Source organism: Polistes dominula, unplaced genomic scaffold (genome assembly GCF_049000335.1).
Source record: "Polistes dominula isolate Pdom_NZ unplaced genomic scaffold, Pdom_raw_medaka contig_16, whole genome shotgun sequence".
NCBI lineage: Eukaryota > Metazoa > Arthropoda > Insecta > Hymenoptera > Vespidae > Polistes > Polistes dominula.
In genome coordinates, this window is record NW_028301040.1 from 5,253,738 (window position 1) to 5,267,258 (window position 13,521).

A 13,521-nucleotide genomic window follows, 5' to 3' on the forward strand; every position below is an offset into this window, starting at 1 on the left:
AGGGAGTAAAGAGTAAACAAGATGTTTGCCTCAACCACAATTTGAACGTTTTGTGGTTGATTCAGTGGCAAAAGCTTTAAAAAAAGAAAAAAAAAGAAATAAGATAATATCTGGGAAAAGGAACAAGGAATCCCTTGATGGGACGACGCCTGTGGTGCGAATTTACTACTACATAACTACCGTCCTAGTCCCTTGGATGTCTGAACATTTTCCCTTTTCTTTCACCCTCTCCCTTATTTTGTTCTCTCTTCCTGTGTTCGTTCTGTCTTGTGTCCGATCGTGACGAACCCGCTTGGAAAACGGACATGCATTTCTTTTATATTTTCGCCACTTATGCTTCGTTGAATGCTTTCAACGTTTAACATGGTCCGCAATATGTCGATTGTAGAAAAAGTGAGTGACCGACCCATTTCACTTTTGAGTTTGTCCTAGTGATCCTTTTTCAGAAAAACCACAGATCTTAGGTATAGATTTGCGATACATGCAACAGGAAAAAAAAGATTTTTAACGATGTATTTATAAAAAGGGAACACAAGATTTTTTTTTTTTCGTTATAACGTATCTTTGAATATTCATGATGAAAATGCATTTTATATTTTTCCAATAAGAATTTATTTTTATTAAATTCTAACCACACTAAGTTATTGTTCCATATGGATCTACAGATACATAGAAAAAAAATAAGGAATCTAACATTTGACATTTATATTAATAACATTTAAACAACATTGTTAATTATACTAACTTAAAATATAAATTATATATTGCTATATATTTTATATTTTTTTATTTTTTTTTTTTTTTATTATAGCTATATAATTTATCTATTATAAATTTATTATATATATTATAATATTATTATAGTTATAATTTATAATATAAATATATAATATATATTATATATATATATATATATATATATATATATATATATATATATATATATATATATATAACTTAATGTATAATACATATCTAAAATATACATTTTGACACTACCAACATAAATCTTATAAAAAAATCAATTATAAATGTAATAATGTACATAAAAAATAAAAGATAAAAAAATCATTGAAATCTGAAATGAAACTACGAGATAGGTAATATCGAATGTTGATTAATTTCCTTTAGGAGTAAAAAAAAAAAGGACCAGAAGGATATAGTAACCACGAACAAGACAAGAGAAGAGAAGATAGAGTAGGGTGAAGGGTAGGAGGGTTGCGATCTTTTGCCGTTTCACGCCCAAGCAAGCTGAAAACCGAGAAGCATAATAAAGTCTCTCCTGGAACTCCTCCCCCTTTTTCTGCTTTTATAGGGGATGGGGGATGAAAGAGGGTGGGGTTTGCATCACGTCAAAGCATATCCGGCCATCATCATCATCCTCACCCAACGGCAATGGATGATGTTCCTTCTTTCCCCACTATTTTTTCCTGTCTACATCGTACGTATATAATTTATGTTAGTATATATAATATAAAAAAAGAGGGTAGTGGTAGTAAAATGGTCGGGGCGTTCTGTTTTTAATACGTTTCTCCAGTGCCAAACCCGCGACTCCGCGGTTATGCTCAACGAGCTCAAAGTGGATGAAAAAGCTTGCTGGTTGGTTCAGAAAAGAAGGAAAAAAGGAAGGAAAGAAGGAAGGAAGGAAAAGATCCACCCCTCTCTCTCTCTCTTTCTTTCTTTCTTCTCTCTTTCCCTTGGACACGCTTCAGTAAATTACTTTACAATACTTCCATCTTCTTTTCTTTTTTTTTCTTTCTTTCTTTCTTTCAATCTTCAAGCTACTAATGCTTCTTGTATTTCTCGCTCACTGCTGGAGACTCCCATCTCCATCAGATTCGTCTCGTTGCTACTCACTCTCTCTCTCTCTCTCTCTCTCTCTTTCTCTCTTTCTCTTTTTCTTCACCTTCTTCTCTCGTCGGGTTTTGGGAGAATGCTTTTAGAAGGCATTAGATGGGGTGCTCACGGTTCGTCGCCCATAGTCGTTCTGCATTAAGGATCCACGCAATGTACTCGACACACAAGCTCTATCTCTCTCTCTCTCACTCTCTTTCTCCTTTCTCATCCCTTCTACCTTACCCTTGTTATCCTATCGAAGGACGGGATGGTCCAATCTTCGACATAATTCGATAATTTTGATAAAGTAAGTAAAGACTCCTCTCGGATCTCTTCGAAAAATGTTTTCTTCTTCCCCCTTACTTCATCTCTCTCTTTCTTACACTTTTATGTATGTGCGTGTGTGTGTGTGTGTGTGTACGTATAAGTATCAGTGTAATAACATTGGTGAGAAGGACTTTCACCTGATATCCCCCCCCCTGTACCTTCTTTCTAGACCAGAGAAAAGATTAAGGCCATCGTCTCGTTTCGAATGATACCGCGATCGTAGTCAGGTCAAGGTCATTAACTTGAATTTACTAATATAAAAAGAAGAAAAAGAGAAGACAACCATCAGAGGTAGAGGGTGAGGAGAGAAAAAAAGAAACCAACCGGTAAATCGGTGGCACAATCCTTAATTAAGGGATGAGGTATCCGACGGTGATCGTCCTGGTAGTGGTGGTAGTTGATGGTGGTGGTGGTGGTAGCGATGGTGGCCTGGGTCACAAACCACGCTCGTAAATTCCTCCGCAAACGTATGCAACGAATAATAAAATAAAAAGTAACAAAAAAAAAATGCGAAGAAAAAGGAGTGACTTGAACGGTGGTTTACGAGGGAAGGGAAGGGATGATGCAAAAGAGTGAGAGAGAGAGAGAGAAAGAGTTAGAAAGAGAGATCGAAATGAATAAAAAAATAAGATAGGGATAAAAAAAAAAGGAGAGCGAAAGAGATCTGTTGCTGCTGCTGTTGCTGCTGCTGCTACTTCTGATGTTGCTGCTACGTAGCTGAGATGATGACTCCGACTAAACGTACAGTCTTGTTAAGGAATCTTCTCGATTAGATTATAATATCTTCGTGATTAGATTATTTCGATTATTGAAAATCTAAATATTTTTTTTAACTAATTAAATCGTAAGATCTAAAGATACCCGTATATATACAAACTGTAAGGATGTATGTCTATGGTGCACGTATGTTTAATGCTACGTACGAATTTACATGTATTATTAAAATTATTATATAAAATATGTAATATATATAATTTTATAATATTAAAATATATAAAATTTTATAATATTAAAATATATAATATAAATAATTTTATAATATTCTATATACATATATAATATAATATTATATATAATATTATATTTAATTATAATATATTAATTTAATTATATTATATTATAATTAAAATTATGCAATTATTTTTCATTAAACTAGAAAAAGGAAAAACAAAATAAACAAAAGATATTTCAATACAAAATAAATACTAATAAATAATTAAACTAAAAACAACCCCCGAAATGACGAGAATCAAAAAAATAGGTGATAGAGGTGGACGAGTAAAAAGATGGGGGAAAATTTGCATTAATGTTAAAACGTTCTTCTTATGATGTTGCCTGTACACACTATGGTGGCACCCCGCGCGTCTATATATAGATGTGGGACAAACGCTCACACACATTTATAAAGGATAATTCATACGTATGTGTGAGTAGAGTAGAGAACGAGCCTTGAGCATATCATGGTAGAAACGGAATATGGGATGGCATGGGAGATGACACATGGTCCGGTCGCTGGGTTCCATGAGTTCGACGAAGAGAATCACAAAGAGAGAAAAAGAGAAATCAAAAAAAAAGAGAGAGAGAGAGAAACTGAGAGAAAAAGAGAAAGAGAGATGAAAAGGGATGGAAAACGTGCGTGTCTCTATGCCTATCTTTGTGTATTTGTATGCGTGTGTGTATCAGAGAAAAAAAGAGAGAGAAAGAGAGAGAGAGAGAAAGTAAAAGAGAGGCCGGTTAACTCTCTGCCACAAGCCGCCGGCGCGAGAGCACAGTAGCGGCAAATACCCATAAATATAAAATATGTCCTTCCTTTTCACCCTTTTGCATGAACACCAACGACTACCCGTAATATATCGATAGTCTCTTTCTCTCTCTATCTATCTATCTATATATATATATATATATATATATATATATATATATATATATATATATATATATGTATATATTTTTCATAGGTATATGTAATATGGGGAGAGAAGGCACTCCTCTTTCGTTAGTGTCGTGCTCGCGAACGCACAACCGTGGTACACGCGGGTATCCACCTCAACACCTTTGTGTGTACGACATTCCTTCTTTACTTCTCTTCTTCCTTTTTTTTGCCTTATCCTCTCCTCGTCCTTCGTTTCCAATCTCTTCTCTCTCACTCTTATTCTGTCTTTTTATTTTTTTTTTATTTCGTTTTCTCACTCTTTATCTCTCTTTTTCTCAGAGTTCAAGACGCAACGCGTTCCTACGTTTAGAACGCATCTTTTCACTTCATCTTATTTTTTTTTCTTTCTATCCGTTCCTTATACTCGCACACGATTTGTATTTACTATCTCTCTTTCTTTCTCATTCTTTATTTATTTTTGTTTATTTATTTCTTTTTTTTTTTGGAGTAAGGGGTGATGAGGAGCAAAAGAAACACCGACAACGATTATTCGAACGATTCTTCGCTAGTTTCTTCAACAACGTAACCACCGTGCGACGGTAATTTGCGTTTGAATTTGCCACCCCGTCAAAAAATCCTCTAAAGTAACTAAAAGATAGAAAAGCGGCAAATTTTGAATCAAATTTTTTCCGAGTCTCTTAACATTGAATTTTAAGATAACTAATCTTAAATAAATGAAGTAATTATATTATTTACGAGATGTATAATAAAAAAATGTAAAATATAACATGTAAACGAATTTGTAGATAAACTAACGAGATTCTTCTTTCTCTCTCTCTCTCTCTCTCTCTCTTCAGTTTTATTTTTTTTTTTAATGTAAAGATGTGGGAGTCGAACTAATCAGTCAATCATGTGGTAATCATCTTTCTGTTTTCATTTATCTTACAATAATTTTGTTGAGAGATGAAAATATCAAGAGAAACTCGCGTATCTTCTAAAATCAAATTAAAATAAAATATCTCAAATTTAAAAGAGAATTGAAAGAAATTTTGATCCTTGTTTAGCCGATGTTTTGTTTTTATAATTTTATTTAGTTTCTATTAAAAGAATGTGTATATGTATGCGTGTGTTTACTGGGAGAACACGTTTAACGTGTATTTATACAGAGTGTAATATCAAGTTGGTGCTAAGTGACCATTGCCGACGGAACGCGAATTGCACGATGTGAAAATGATTTAAGAAGAAGAAGAAGAAGATGGATACAACCCCAATGATGGATACAATTTTATGATTATCGCTAATTACGATCTCGTTGACCTAACTATTACACAACTTAGAATTTTACTTACAATTAGAAGTGTAAGAAATATTAATTAATTGGTCTACAACATAAAAATATTATTATATTGAAATAATAATACTAATAAGTCAAACAAACAAAAATATCCAACATGAAAACACACAAATATTTTAATGATCATAATTTTTCATGATCAAAAACATGAAATAAAAGAGTGAACCAATAATATTTCTCATTCGAATAAGATTAAAAATAAAAACGATGATATTATAAGAAAAAAAGAAAAAGTGTCTTACAAAATTTATTTTCTTCTAAATTAAAAATAAATTCTTTCTCCACCCTGTACACACATACACACACACACACGCGCGCGCGCGCGCGCAAAATGTCAAACGTAAAAAAGCATATAAGTATCAGTGTATTTTATATAAAAACAAGACACTCTAAAGAATAAAAAAAAAGAGAACCAAAAAATACTTCAAATTAAAACATGAACTTGAACTTGACAAATAATCCAATTATAATCCAAGGAAAGACAAAACAAGATAGAAATAAGTATAATAATGATAATATTTGATAGATCGAGCAAATAACGAGTGAGATTCGATCTTACGGGTTTCGATTGTACAATTAGTAAACAGAAAGTGAGAACTACTACTCAAAGAAGAAGAAGAAGAAGAAGAAGAAGAAGAAGAAGAAGAAGAAGAAGAAGAAGCAGAAGCAGAAGATGAAGAAGAAGAAGAAGAAGTTAAAGTTGGTCGCAAGGAGAGAACACGGTTTGAAGCGGAGAAGCGGAACGACGACGAGGAAACCCGTTCTCATTATTATATTCATATTCAGAGCCGCGATGGGGGCAACCCCCGCCCCCACCCCCACCTCCCCCTATCCACAAACGATTCCTTCCCTTTCCTTCCTTTAACTCATTCCTCTCATCTCTCTCTCTCTCTCTCTCTCTTCCCTTCGATGTTCTTCACCAACGAAGGTCGCGTACAACCAAAAAGATAGAAAGAAAGAGAAAGAAACAGTGAAAGAGAAAGAGAAAGAGAGAGAGAGAACGCGGTATAGATATAGCGGTATAAAAATCTCTATAAAAAGTTGAAAAGTGCCGCCGCCGGAGTTGAGGAGCGACAATGGATGAAATATGCCGCTTCGTTCGACCCTACTGGAAGCCTTAAGGTGGCGGACACCTCCTTACACCTGCGAGCGGCTCCATATAGCGCCTTATTATAAACCGACTCGGGCGAGAACTCCACAACTTGACCTGCCGGGATCCAAGGAATTATTCCTCGGAACCCGGCTACTATCAAAAGAGAAAGAGAGAGACATATATATACATATATGTTAGATATTCACCTTTCAAAATTCGTATATTTCTAAATTGGTCTTACCACAACACTTTTAATTTCCATCGTTCTGGTATCTCAAACTATTTTCATCGTTTCTACAATACTTTTGTCACTTTTTTGTTGATTATTTTCATAAATGATCGTTCAAGTTTAATTTGTGGTTTATTTTTTTCATATTATGTTGATTGAAGTTTGTTAATACATGTGACACGCATTTAAAAATGATAAACTTGCAGAACTTTACAAATTGATTTGTTGAGATTCTAGGAATTATTTTTCGGAAACTGCTACTATTAAAATGGAAGAGACATATACATATATGTAAAATATTCACCTTTACAAAATTCGTATATTTCTAAATTGGTCTTACTGAGCAGGCCACAACACTATTTCCATCATTTTGGTATCTCACTATTTTCATTGAACTTTTTATCATTCAAGTTTAATTCGTTGTATTTTTTCACATTACGTTAATTGAAAACTCGTTAATAAATGTAACACACGTTTAAAAATGATAAACCTGTAGACCTAAATTTCTCTTCGATTAAATTATCCAAACAAATAATATTTAAGAATCTAATGTGTAATTGATAGATGAGAAATTGATATTTGCATGCATTAGTTATATTTAAATCTAGATTACACGCTATCGTAATTGTGTTAACAGGTGATATCATATCATTCACACGAAAGTTCTTTTCATTATTCATATCTAATCATAACTTTAACTCGCTGGAACATTTCAATGTAAGAAATAATCAAATAAACTTGAATTTCTAAACAAAAAATTAGTTGAAAAAAACCCAAATTCTTTCCAATTTCCATTTAATTTTTTTTGTTGACTTTTTTTTTTATTTTTTTCTTTGGAATCTCGTAATCGATCGTTTAAATAACTATGATTCACTCGTCTCACAATCATCGAACTCACATAGGTGGACCGATTCAAAGCTGCTTAATAAAGTCCCACCGATCGCGATATTTCACGAAACGAACGAACCACGTTCTCACAATAGTGGTCGTTAATAATGATTTGTGCTCGGCTCGTCCTCGAACACGAGAATCGCCAAAGCTAACTAAAGAGGTTTCTCTTTCTCTCTTTCTCTTTTTTCTTCTTATTTTATTTTATTTTTTTTTTATTATTTTTTTTTTATAGGAACAACAGCATCAACAGCAGCAGCAACAGCAGCCAGTGGATATCCAAACGATTAAAACAAAAAAAAATTGTCTACTCTCGTGACAACTTTAATATCTTTCTATAATATTTCAACTAAAAAATTCATAAATCAATCATAAAATTCAAATTTTACATGTCTATAGAAAAAGGGCTAGGTAGTCAAAAGTTTCCAACCATTTTTAAACCATAAAATTGCATAAAAAACAAATAATAATTTTAGCTTCGAGAAGAAAAATTATTTAAAATAATATCAACGAGACACTTTTACAACAAATTACGAAAGGTTTGACATGTTTTCTTTGTCGTAAAAATGTCTCTTTCCAATCGTTCATCTCAATCTCGTCAACATTTTTTTTTCATTGTTTTACAGCATTTTTAAGAAAACAGAGTTGGTGTTGGATTTCAAACAGGTTGGAGTTTCATATTTAAGAGAAATATGTTTTTGTTATTCTTTCATCCCTTTTCTAACTTCTTTTGTCAAATGAATATAATAAATAAAAAAGATTCTCTTAGGTATTCCTAAGAAAATGGTTAGTATCTGAACATTTTGACAAGCAGGTGTTCGCTTTTCAACGAAACTTTTTCACCATTAATATATATATTTAAAAATTCTCAAAATCTTTTCATTTTTAAAATCATTTGCATAACAATGCTGAAATATCATATTTTAAAATTCTAGGTATAAAATATATGAACCTTCTTTACCATTAAAAATCGAACAATGTCATGAAAATTGACTTGTATTATTAAAAAATTATTATATATCTGAGAAAATTATATTTCATATATCAAATACCACAAATATTTTAATTTTACAATAATATGCATATAAAGGATTGAATAGAAAGATTGAATTGAAAGAAAAGAACATAAACTGTACGGATAACAGTCGAATAAATAATCGTTGTTAGAAACCAAGTGGACACACTTTGATTTCTCATGAAAAGAAGAAGAAGAAGAAGAAGAAAAAGGAAAAAAAAGGTCAGATCGATCCACGGATCGTTAATTTCAAATAAAAGATTATAATGATTGAAAGTTCACAAAGGTAACCCGTTACCATCGTCTTATTATTTAAGTAAGACGTGAAAGTCTGTGAAACGACGACGTTCGTTACTGACCGTTTGCCATTTTCTTTGTTCTAAATAGAAAAATTTTCAAGTAAAAGTGTCTATTACCAATACACACATAATCTAATCAGGTAACTAACATCAAGAAGGTTACATCTAACCGCGTTAATAGCTCGTCTCTCATCCAAGGGACATCTGGTGAACGCAAAATCACGATTCTTCCCATCATGCAACGCATTATAACGAGCTTTCCTTTTTCTATTCGTACCTTACCTACGGAAATATTAATTGGCACTTTGGTGATTACGTCAGAATAATAAACGCGTTGGCTTTCACATCACAACCTGTCCTAACCATCTTCTCTCTTTCTCGCCATCTTCCTCTTCGTCTTTTTCATCGTCAACGTTGTCGTTATTGTTGTCATTATTATTGTTGTTGTTCATCGTAAATCGAGACGGTGGGATAATTTACGATCACGTTTTTGTGTTTTCACTTTAGTTAAAAACTTAAATGATTTTACTAATCACCCTAATCAATTGTAATCACTGATACTAATGAAAAAAATCAACGAAGATCTAATGAAATACACAAACTTGCCGAGTTAATTGGATGTAAATAAACGGGAATGTATTATAATCATATGGGAAATAAATAATTTTATGATTAGAATTAGAGAAAGAGAAATACGCAAAAGATACGGGAATAAAAGTCGAACGAAATCGAAGAAGAAGAAGAAGAAGAGTCGTCTCAACGCTGACTCATTTCGAGAACTTGCAGCTGGTTCAAGATAGTCAAGTTGGAGGTGGTGTTCAACGCGAGCTGACCCCCGGTTCCTGGCCGTTACCGTTTCTGAGTGACGTCTTCATGTCTGGCTCTGCGGGGCATTCCTCCTTCTCATTGTCCGCTCGTCCGTCAGTTCCTTAACATTGGGATGTGTATCGCCAACCCCCCGTCGGCTGCCACTTCTCGCTATGTGAGAACACTTTTTTCTCTCTAACTATCTCTTTCTTTCTCTTCGAGCGAATAAGAAAAAAAAGGAAAAATAAAAAAAAATAGCAAAACAACGTTCTCTTTCTTTCATTTTTTCTTTCACGGTTAAGGTGTGCTGTTAAATGGGGTGGGCGAGGGAGGTTCAACTAAGAAAGAAATGAAATAATATCAATCATAACAATATTTTTAAATAATATATTACGTCTATGCAAGTTTTTCTAAATTCTAGAGAATAATAATCTAGTAAAATAAATAATGGGATGGGTGTGAAAAGAGGGAGGTTCAACTAAGAACGAAAAGAATTAATATCAATCATAGCAATATTTTAAAATAATATACTACGTCTATAAAAGTTTTTTAAAATTCTAGGGAATAGTAATCTGGTAAGATAAATAATTGATGAGACATTAATAATTAATGTCAATTTGCTAATACTAATAGAGGAACAATTTATTACATAAGAATTTATCATTTATAAATTTTTAATTTTCCCATAAATAATATAATTACCAATAACAAACTGACTTAACCAGTTTGAACTTTGACGAACTTGCTATACTTGGTGGTATCGAAATACAACGAGTTGGCAGGGACCAAGTTTGTTAGAAAGATTGATGTCTCTTGAGCGTCGGTACGCTTTTGCTCTCATCTACGGTAGCAATGGATTTTATCGAGAGAAATGTATAAGAGAGAGAAAGAAAAAAGAAAGAGAAAGAGAGATGATGGTATAAGACTCGTACTTTTCGTGACGATTAGCGAAGGTGACGTTGCGTATTTTTGACAAAAGTAACACGCCGCTGCCGCCGACGCCGCGCCGCGGTGCTTTACCGCTGCTTCAGAATGTCCGCGTGTATCAAAGAAGAAACGACGACGATTGGAAAAAAATCAAAGATAGAAAAGCAAAGAGAGAGAGAGAGAGAGAGATAGGGAGAATACAAATAGAGTACGTATTTCATTTTAATTGGTGACAATTAACGAAACGCTACCGTTCTCGATCATCCAACACAAGTTCTGGTTTTTTTCTTCTTCTTCTTCTTCTTCTTCTTCTTCTTCTTTTTTTATCGTTTGTTTTCTTATTCTCACCTTTTTTTTCTTCCTGTTGTTAACATGATAATATTACAAACTCTCTCTGACTCAAACAACTAACTAACTCGTTGAATACTCAGGTAGATGTCATTTGTACAATAATCAAACACTTATTTTTATTGACTTTTACTTAAAGACGTTTGTAAAATTTCTTATACAAACATTTAAGAATATTTATAAAAGAAAGTTATATTTATATATGAAAATGAATAGAAATAAATTAAAATTATTTTAAAAAAGAATATACTACTACACGTGTTTTACGGTATTCACGATAAAACCGGACTATCACATCGCCTAACATTCTTCCAAGTAATAAAACAAATTTATAATCAATATTGTAAGAAAGATGAAGAGTATATTGAAAGAATACAACAAAGTCGCGTTATTTCCTGAACTGAGAACCTGTTGTGCAACATCGTTGTTTAAACGGATGTTCAAATTACCTGGGATAAGATCGCGTCAAATTCTATGTTCGATTATTGGTTGTTCGTTACAGAAATAATAATAATATATAATTTTACGTGTAAATAAATTTTGCAATATAAATATAAATATAAATAAATAAAAATAAATAGATATTATTATCTTTACATTTGTGAAATTTTTTTTTTTATATAGGCCTAGCTCGAATCAACAATTTTCTTTCATTTTTGTATGTGTGTTACTTTTTTTTTCTTTTTGATAAAATGAATGATAATGATCATCATTGAACCAATAAATATTATGGGAATTTATTGTATGTTATTAAGAGCGTTGAAATCCATCAAACCCCTATGGTGTAATTCAGGTAGCTATGAAACTGTCGTTCCATAACTAATATATCAAAGAAGACTAATAGAGCTCCTAGGGTAGGCTACAACCAAAGATCTAAAATTTCATATTATTCGAAGATAGAAAAGAGGCACGCCTCCTCTCCTTCGTCAGCACCACTAGGGTGTGTCAGGGATAATCGCAAAAGGTTTAGCTAAGTTCTAAAGCTTAACGAACAACTTTCTTCTCCATTCACGCCTACTTTTTAAAAACCTAATTCCATTTTATGAAAATGCTAACATAATTATCACCAATGATGATCGTTTTATAAATTTAATTACAAGATAATAATAACGAAATTTCATTTGTTTGTACGATTATAAAAAAGATTGTCACAGTTATGTTTTAAAATGACAAAAATAAAAACAAACAGAGAAGCTTCAAATTTGTTTTCTAGGATATTAAAAAAAAAACAGAAACTTAACGATAATAATTAATCCTACCTTGTCGATGTTCGTGGGAATCACGTCGTCGTTGGTGTCCTCTTCGATTTGTTCAGTTTCACTATTGGTATCCCTCAATAGCAACTCCACCGTCGTGTTTTTCAAAGAAATCACCTTGTCCAGGATGATATTAGTCCCTTTTTTTAAAACTATTATCTCCCTCGTTGATAAAATATATTTGGACAAAACGTGTAAGCCACTTTTTTCCTACATCTCGAACTTGATAAGTCTCATTGCACAAAATCTTCACAGCAGAAAGTTCTTTCCTCAATTGTATCAATCAACTTCACGATATTTATAATTAAAAATCATATGGGTATTATAAACAAAATAATAATAATAATAATAATAATAATAATAATAATAGTAATAACACGTTTGAAAAATGATTATCACGATATCGTCGATTGGTTTCTTTCTTGTTTACGTTTTTTTTCTTAATATCTCTTCCCAAAAAGTAAACAACACACGATTTCTATTTTCTTTTTGTTATATGTCGAATATTATCTTCGAATATTCTTTATTCGAATGGATTACGTTGATTATAATCAACAACAAGTAACTATGATCAAAAGTTGATGATGGTCAATGACGATGACGAAAACGACGACGAAAAAGATGACGACGACAACGACGACAACGATGACGATGACGGACAAGGAGGCAGATGACAACGATGAAGACTATAATGACGATGACGATGACAAGGACGACTATAACGAGTACTATAACGATAACGACGGCAACGACGACGGTGACGGTGACGACGACGACGACGTCGTTGTTGCTTCCTGGTAGCACCGCTCGGTAGCGCTCTCTTCGTTCAGATCACCTCTTTCTCTTTCACCCTCTTTCTCTTTCACCCTCTCTCTCTCTCTCTCTCTCTCTCTCTCTCTCTCTCACCCTCTTTCTCTACCACCTCTTTCTACCCCCACCACTTTGAATCTGCAATCACAACGACGACAACGAACAACGACGGACAACGAAGACGTGGACGAGGACGAAGACGAAAACGAAGAGGAAGACGACGACAAAGACGACAACGATAAGAAGAACCGAGATTATAATATCGTAGGGATACAACCGGGTACGGTCTCGAGTGAGAACGCAACGCTCTCCGGATGCTGGACGTTCCGCGTCGGCTCGTATGTGAACGAGAATCGCGTCTCTGCCGTGTGGGAGACCCGTGGAAAAGTAGATTCGAGTGGGGATATTAAGATAGAACGAGACAGATATATATATATGTATACGTACATATACATATAT

The 13,521-nt window shown here is 33.2% G+C and overlaps 1 protein-coding gene across 3 annotated transcripts in view; it reads right to left on the reverse strand.

Annotated features, from left to right (window-relative positions):
• LOC107066272 (orthodenticle 1) overlaps positions 1-13,488 on the reverse strand; it is a 52,716-nt gene extending 39,228 nt beyond the window's left edge. For 2 of the 3 annotated variants that reach the window (XM_015320748.2, XM_015320746.2), the window contains exon 1: positions 12,256-13,487. The gene's annotated coding sequence lies outside the window, so the exon portion shown is untranslated. Of the gene's footprint in view, positions 1-12,255 lie in introns of all 3 variants that reach the window. The other variant, XM_015320747.2, reaches the window with a different exon arrangement.
• Positions 13,489-13,521: the final 33 nt, after the last annotated feature.